We start from the raw sequence: 8,816 nt of genomic DNA on the forward strand, positions 1-8,816 counted from the left end.
TTTCTTGACCTTTATGATTGGCAGCTTACCAGCTGATGAAGTATTTTTGAAATAAGTTTTTGTTTCCTGACATCATAGCATGTCACAGAGGCTGTTTTCATAGTGTGTTTTAAATATGGTTACCTTGTCGAATCATTCTGATTGAAGTTTAAGTAAAGCTTGTTTTAGGAATAGATTTTCTTTAAAAAATGCACCTGTGACAAAAGGATCCTTGGAATACAGTATAATTGAAGGCTGTTCCATCTGGATCTTGTTTGTGTAAGGCTCTTGTAGTTTAATCTCGATTTGGTCTTTGTAACAACTACTTAGAATATGTTTAATTCTACTTCTGGCTTTCGTCCATTGCTGTTCAGGTTGACATTAATGATATATGTTTATTTGGAATGGAAATTCTCACATATATGCTGACTTCAGGCCTTGAATTTCTATACCAATGCTGCTTTATTGAAGATTTAACATGTTTGCGAATCATTTTTGTTTAATTTGAGTGAATTCTGCCCAGACTGCTGGCAATTGATGTCATGCTGCTGCATTGGTTGGACAAGTTAAAACTAACCTTTTGCTCTCAAAGCTCATTTTGAGAGTGTAAGCTCAGTTGTATAAATTTACAAGCATTTACCTCTTGCTCCTTGGTCTGGATGGTGAACTTTTCAACTGCTGTGAAGTTTCCTGAGCTTATGGAAGTATGGAAGAACACTGCTGGCTTGATAAGTAGGAGTTTTACACTTTTCCTGATGTACTGATAAATGTCATAAAGCTGACATTCCTCATTGAGTTACCTTAAATGAATTTTAAGAGTGAAAAAATAGCAATATTAAAACAAGGGTATTTTTAGTAATGATTTGAGGTTCGTTTAAGCAATGCATCATGGAATGTTAATGGAAGATCCAACAGCAGGAACGTAATGAACTGAACATGCACAGAGCAAGCTTGCTTGTAACACTCAATGTACCCAATAAAAGGCATTTTGTATGTTCAGGGATAATGGGAACTGCAGATGTTGGAGAATCCAAGATAATAAAATGTGAGGCTGGATGAACACAGCAGGCCAAGCAGCATCTCAGGAGCACAAAAGCTGACGTTTCGGGCCTGGACCCTTCTTCAGGAGAGCTTTTTTCTTTTGGTTTGGTGCTCGGGGGTGGGGTCATGATCAAGGGGGCAGTAGGAGGAGCTGTCGGAAAGTTGGCATTTGGCCTCGGCCTCAGCGTTGTAGAGGTCAGTGCGCCATAGGAGGCCCGAAACGTCAGCTTAGATACTAATTCCTACTATTGCCAGTCTTTTTGTCAGATGTACAAAACGCTATATCAGTTGTTCTCCGTTATGTTATTTAAAGCAATGCTCATGATGTCTGGTTGGATCTGGATGAGCTTAAGGGTTTGGGAATAAGTGCATTTGTCACATTTTATAATGCACATTATTTTTTTTGTGTGGAGCTTCTCCCTCCTTTCATTGATCATCTGATGCATCACCTGTTGCTATAAAAGATATCAGTAAGTTTGCAACCCATCTAACACTTCACTCCATCATCAAAATCTGTCACTCTTTCTATTCATTTCAACCATATAAAAAATGCCTGCCCATCTTTATTTCACTGAAGTGTCAAACCCTGTCGTGAGAGCTGTTATCAATCTGTTGTGTTTTCTAGATTTTCTTAACTACATTTCCTATACAGGTTCCTGAACATAAGTCATCAAGATGTCACATTTGAGGTGGAAAATAGTCTCTTAGATTGTCAAGGAGAAAAACTGACCCAATCTGAAGATTCTGGCAGGACAGCCCTTGACACATTGGATCAGTTCGACCAAACAACATAGGACAGATGTTCTGTCCAAAATACTACTAAACTTTGGAAAACGTTTCTGGGCCTGAGATGTTTGTCTGCCAAATTGCAACAGCCAGGGACCCTCAAATGTAACTTGGTCAATGCCTGAGTTTGGGGAAACCCTGGATACCTCGTACTTCAGCCTGAAAAGTGGACGGCAGCTTTGAATATATCCCTCTTCGGAAGAATGGTAAGGGGAGAAGGTCTAATTACAACGTACTGTTCACAATTTTTGTAAAAGTCAGGTGCTTTAAAATATTTTGATATTTAAATGATTTGTTGATTTTTAGTATGTTGCTGTTCTTCTGTTTTGTCTTTGCTGAGCTTGAGTTAATTCCCAGGTGTTTAAATGAGATCACATTACAAATTGGTTTGGGCAGCTCTGGTCTAGTATGTTCCTCCAGCTTGTTGCAATTATTTCCTCTATTACAGGTGAATCTCAACGTAACATTTATGTAAGTCATGTTATCTGCCAATCGTAGGGTTTTACTGAATGTAGTTGTCTGACAACCGTGTCTATCCATCTAGTTGTGGAGAAAAAGCAGTGAATTCCAGGCATACAAGCCTTTAGACAAAAATCTGATACAGTTAATGGTAAAGTGCCTGAGTTATGCTGTACCTCCAAAAAAAGGCTCTCTACAGTTCCATATTATGGTAGTTTTTAGGATTTTGATCTTCCAAACATTTGATTAGTTCGCACTGTAATTTAGGCATGTTTAATCTTAATGTAAAATGTTCTTTGTATTGAACACATGACAGCAAAGATTGAAAATCTGTCAATTTTAAATCTGACAACTTTTGTTTGAATTCTCAGGCTTTTTTAAAATTCCTGACCAGTCTGTCTTGTCAAAAGTCTTAGTCTGTACGCTATATCACGTTACCATCTTCTTACCTTGTTTTCTCCTTAATAAATGTAATCAAGTGGTCAGACATGACCTTCTCAATGTCAATGCTATTTTTGAATAATCTTGCATCTAAAATGGTGACGTACCATGTCTTTGACCTTTTCCCAATAGTTTGCCTGCCACTAACATTATGTTGTCTGTCTATATTGTCTCAAGCATTTTTGCTCTTTCAGCAAATATCAAATTCTACCAGTCCTCCAATTCTATTGCTGTAATCACAGATAATTGGAAAATGATGACTAACCTCCACCATCTCTTCCTTTGATTCCTTTTGTGAGCATGGGATACATTTCATCGGGATCTGGTGATTTATCCACATATCCTCCCTCACTTTGTTTATCTTATCCAGTGTTTTACACTTTTTAACTATACCGCATGCTTCATCTCTCTTTTGTAAAAACAAACAAAGTATTCATTCACAGCTCTGCCCACTGTTTCTACCCACAAGTTACTTCAAATGGTTTCTTGCTCTTTATATATTTATAGCATGCTTTTGGAGTGCTCTTGATTTTAATTGCCAATATTTCTCACTTCCTATTTTTTAAAAGTCACCCCTGTACTTTTTTTTTCTAGGCTACCTGTAGGATTGTGCTTATGGCATTTGACAAAAGCTTTCTTGTTCTTTGCCTCATTCACATGTACGTGGCCTTTGATATTAGGGCAGTGTGTCTTGATTTGGACTTTTTTTTAAGAATATGTGGTCAGCGGTGTGATTGCTCCTTTTGTTTCTCAGTTTTGTGTAGTTTGATATTCTTTCAAACAGATTAACTTCTTTGCACATGCCCCACAATTTAGAAAAAAGTTCAATTTTTTTAAATCAAACTCTGGAGCAGGTGAGATTTGTTACACAGGCCCCTCAGTGTAGGGATAGGAACATAAGAGGAGCCTCTCCTCTCCATTGCTTTGATATTGATTTAACTTCAAGCATCTGTCAAATATCGGTCAGCTTAGTAAATTTAATATTCCCTAATTGACAATTTTTACTCCAAGTTGTCAGTATCCTTTTTCATAATTACTCAATCCTCCAAAACAGAAATGAAGTGCTGGATCAAACTCAACAGTTCTGGCAGTATACGTGGACAATACAAGTTGCATGTCCCGTGACCCACTGATGCGGTCAGAGCTCCTGAAGTGAACCCCTCACCTTTTTTTTTCAGATCTCCAGCATCTACCGTTGTTAATTTTACTTCCCTCAGTTTTGCTCAGACCACTCCCTTTGCTTGTTCGACTTGCTACGCACTGCCTGAAGCAGTTCTTATGGATGGCACAGAATTCTTGAAACAGTTCAGATCTCTGAGATTAATATTAACTGGAACAATTTCAATGTAGCTTATCCTTATTTCTCAGCAATGTCCTTACAATCAGCAGTGATGTATGTGCCTGTTACTGTTTGGGGGGGTCTGTAAAAAGCTTTCAGCCGTGTGATTGCTCCTTTGTTTCTCAGTTATGTAGTTTGATATTCTTTCAAACAGATTAACTTCTTTGCAGCTGTAATTGTTTCTTTAACCAATACAGTAACAGCCCTCCTTTTTAATCCATCTCTAAGTCATGTGAAAACTCCAACTGTGAATATTAAACTGCCATTCATTTCCTTCTCAATTCAATGGTGCATGTACCAAGGTGTGGAAACTGGTGGGAAATATGATTGCCACTCAGTCCTAGTTTCTTTTAAAATTATTATAAAAGAGATAGCTTTTCCCCTTTCAGGGGATTCTAGTCAGGGCTCTTTCTGAAATGCAGAGCCATATGACCCTCTGACAGTTCTTGTAGTGCAGTGCTGTTAAGGGAATGCAAAGTACAGCCCTCTTTTATCACTGCAATCAGTTTGGTTATTCTACAGTTAAAGCTCAAGACCTCCAGTTTGACACCCACCATCAAGGGTGCCAAGAAGGTAAAGTCCCAGAGAAGTAAAGTGCATCAGTGTGTCAAGTGACTAGTAGGTAAAGAGGGAGTAATGCCCAATATGGGTAAGATGCCTGTGTAGGTTAAGATAGGTGACAGAAATCAGGTCAACCAGGGTGGGTGTTAGATGCCTGAAGAACAAGGATGAATGAGCAGCAGAGAAAGAGGAGGGGTCACATGTGAGACAGGTTTTTGGCGGGGGGGGTGGGGGGACAAGAGGAGGAGAGCAGAAAGAAGAGGAGCACAGCTGGATCAGGGTAAGGGTTGGAGGTGCCAGGTGGGGTAGCTTGTCTGGGAAGTGTCCCCCCATGCACAGCATCCAGGCTTGGGTGGATAACTTGCAACAAACCTCCAACATATCCCTTACTGTCCTACTTATTCAGCTCACCAGGACTTGGATTTGAGCTTGATTTTTAAGTGGATAAACTCCCCTTTCCTCAGTCTTGGTGCTCGTGACAAATATATCTTAATCACCATATTCAACTTTATGGTTTTGTTCTTACAGTAATTTGGAGTGGGCTCAAGTAGCAGTCCAGAAAATACTATACATGATGATCTGCATTTTCAATCCTAGATCCTCAACCTCAGATGTTTCTCACTATATCTTTGTTTAGTCTTTGTCATCAGCCAAAATCTGATCATCATTTTAGGTATTACCACATGTCGACATGAGTTCAGTATCCAAACCATGAATGAGACACAATGCTATAGAAATCAGCAGTGAACATCTCCGTCAAAGTCAGAAACCGGGAAGGTCATTGATGAAGCAGCTGAAGATGGGTGGGCTGCAAACATTTCTGCAGTAGTTCTTTTTAGGGTAATGTCCTGAGGCTTCCTTTGTGCTCCAGCCAGTGGAGAGTTTCCCTTTTCATTACCCTCAAACTTCAAATCAAATACAGGCACTGAACAAAATTGCAGTACAGTAATCATTGATAATGAGACTAACACTATGTTGAATCCTGTTAAAATTGAACATTTCTATTGTCTTTACTGAATTCAGAGTTTTACTTGAGTCAAGAAAGAATTCACAAGGACAGTGTTTGGCCTTAAGTTGGGGTGGGGGCAAAGGGGAGGAGAGACACTAAAGTTATCATCAATTGACCTTCAGCTCAGGACTTGGAATCCCACGTAGCTAAAAAGAATGCTGAGAACAAACTGGGATTTTTTTTTATAAAAACACAAACCTACTTGTAATAAAACTTGCTACTGTCCCTCCAAGGTAGCTTTCAACCTGGCCTCAATTTGAAGGCTGTGACAGGCTGAGAAGGAAGCCTGGAAAGTCATTTTGCTCCGCCTTCCGAACATCTCAATTCAAGGTCTGCAAATACCTCTCCCACTACCCACAAGCATTTCACCCATCCGACTGCAAGAACTCCATACTTACCAGTCCTGGACATCCTGGCTTGGTCTCTGGAGACTGCACATCATCCCCAGGGAAGGTCACTAACTAGTACTGGCACAATTACAGTTTTTGGCCAGTCTGATTATCTGAAGCAGGACTTCCTCCTGCAGCAAATTAATGCTTAATGGGTTGAACAGCTGTGGAGTGGCCAGCATAGGCAAGTGTGATCCCAACAGATGGTGGGATAGGAAGTCCTGTCATCTGGAAAAGCTTTAACTCTTCAGGAAACATTGAACTGAAAAATTAATAAGTGACTGCAAGTTTAAAACAGAACTTCATTTATTAAGTATCAACAAATATGAGCAAATAACTGGATCTCAGTATAATTTTTGCATGATGGCTGTTAGGCAAAATAACAAGATTGAAAGTATAAACAGAAAGCATCGAAAACTGGACCTTTGCTTATTTTAATTGTTGCAAGTACAAAAATTAATCTTTTTCTGATGTTCAATATAAAATGCAACCACAACATACACAATTTGTCATTTTCCTGAACAAACCAACCTCTCTCAAGATAAGTCGTGTGTTTTGACATCAAAACTTTGAGATGGGTTTCTGCTGTCAACTATTGACAATCATCACCCCCCCCCCCACCCCCCCCACCCCCCCCAGTATCATTAGTAGCGACAATCTGAAGAGTTTTTGCGGATGTAAGTCAGGAAATAAAATGTACTGATTACCTTTCACCTGTTGATTATCTTGCAAAGAATAAAATAAAGGGTCTTACTGTGACTTATGATAAATGAAGGATAATAAACTTAAACAATTAAAAACCTATTAAATTCATCACTGTAGACATTTGAGATACTACAAAAGAAAATTAGATTTTCTGTCAAAGTTGTTACAGCATTATGAGCTTAGCACACTGTTCCAAACTAGGTCACACCTCACTAGGTGCAACATTTATCAAGGGATTTTACAGAAGGGTAGTGTAAAAGTGAAAAATATCAGAACATGCAGAATTCTAAACTGTCATCACTATTTTTCTTCCACAGATGCTGCAGATATATTGAATGTTTCCCACATTGATTTTATTTGATTTCCAACCTTCATGGATTTTGCTTTACCTCTATAAAAAGTGGACAGTCACAGCAGTTTAAGTCATTTCTAATGATTTCATCTGTCAGAATGACAAAGGCACAACCTGGAGTAGCTGGGAATCACTGACATCTGGATTTCTACGTGTAACACCGAACTGCAAAATCCAGACCAATAATTATTGTTGCACAACACTCATATTAACATATGCCAGATGTGGACAAAGTGTGAATAGTTGTATATCTAAATAAAATTTTCTAGCATTGATGTTTGTATTGTTCCAATTTTTGTCTGATTTGCAGTTGGTACTATTTTAAAAGCAAAATGTAAAACATAGAAGCTAAGAAATTCAAAACTGTAAAAATTGCAGATGTATATGCTGTAAACACAAGTTCACATGAGTTTGGAAACAATAGTCATGGTCACACTGTCATTGCAGAGACTCCATTTAAATTAATCCATTTGGAACTTGACTTGCCATGTTTAAACTGTCAATTTTGACCACTTTTCTAAAAATAAACACATTGAAAATAGTTGTTTACAACCTGAAACAAATTTAATTTTAATGGCAAGCAATCCAAACATGGCATTGCAAACATCAATTTTCAGATTTTAAAAAGAATAAATCAATTAACAATGATGGGGTTATCTCATAGCCATAGCCACACAAGTTCAATACTTATGCCTGCAATTAACATGTTGAAAATAAATTCTGAAAAAGCTTTTGCAGAAGTAGATTTAATGTAGCAGTACACTCTGTGGCAAGCTCAGGAGTATCAAAATCGTAGACAAATTGTCGTGAGAAGCACCAAGTAAAGCTTAGGCACTTATTTGTCTGGGATCTCAACAGATCTCTTGTGAACAGAAGGAATTTTATGAATGTTGTTCATATTGCTAACTAATGAAAATAACCCATCTTTGCAACACAGGATCTTTCCATCAGCCAGCAAAGCATGCTACATAGTGATTCCAGTCAAGAAAATGGCAGAATTGGAATGATTCATATTCCCAACTGACCGAGAATCTGATTGAAGTTCCAGAACACACAGCTGCTTTGAAACTTGGACTTCTAAGTGCAATTCTCAAAAATGTTTGAGACTTTTATGTTTTACAGCGTGCGGCCAGGTGATACAGTTTTACACTCAACAAGCCTAAAGCGTGTCTCCAACACGTGTCATTAAGCACTGCGGTCATAATTCACAGGATAAAACAGCAGGGGGCTCTCGTGGTGGAGTGGCAGCAGCCCTTGCTGTAGGTTAGGAGGCCTAGATTCAAGTTCAACTATGTCATAACATATCTGAGCAAGTTGATTAAAACTAAAACATACAGGCAACATTTTAAATAAAAATGTACAATTGATAATTTTAAAAGCAAGGTTCTGCAGATATTGGGAAGCGGAAACAAAAAGTGCTGGAGAAAGCCAGCTATGGCAGCATCTGTGGAGAAAGCAACAGTTGATTTTCTCCTCTTAAATGACGCCACTGGAACTGCTGACGTTCTCCAACACTTCCTGTTTTTATCCTATTATTTTGCCTCCCCAGACATGATTTTCATCCACTATCAAAAGTACAATGAGTGATCGCTTTCTCAATTAACCATATTATTGTGACACAGGTTTGCAAAACATAGAACAAACTGCTCAACTAAAGTCTAGGACATTCTCTACATTTCTCCAGTTACCCAATATGCAACATAACCTTCGGAATAGAAAAAGGAAAGGAAACAATGAAAATTAATCCAGACAAAA

Source organism: Stegostoma tigrinum, chromosome 10 (assembly GCF_030684315.1).
Source record: "Stegostoma tigrinum isolate sSteTig4 chromosome 10, sSteTig4.hap1, whole genome shotgun sequence".
Taxonomy (NCBI): domain Eukaryota; kingdom Metazoa; phylum Chordata; class Chondrichthyes; order Orectolobiformes; family Stegostomatidae; genus Stegostoma; species Stegostoma tigrinum.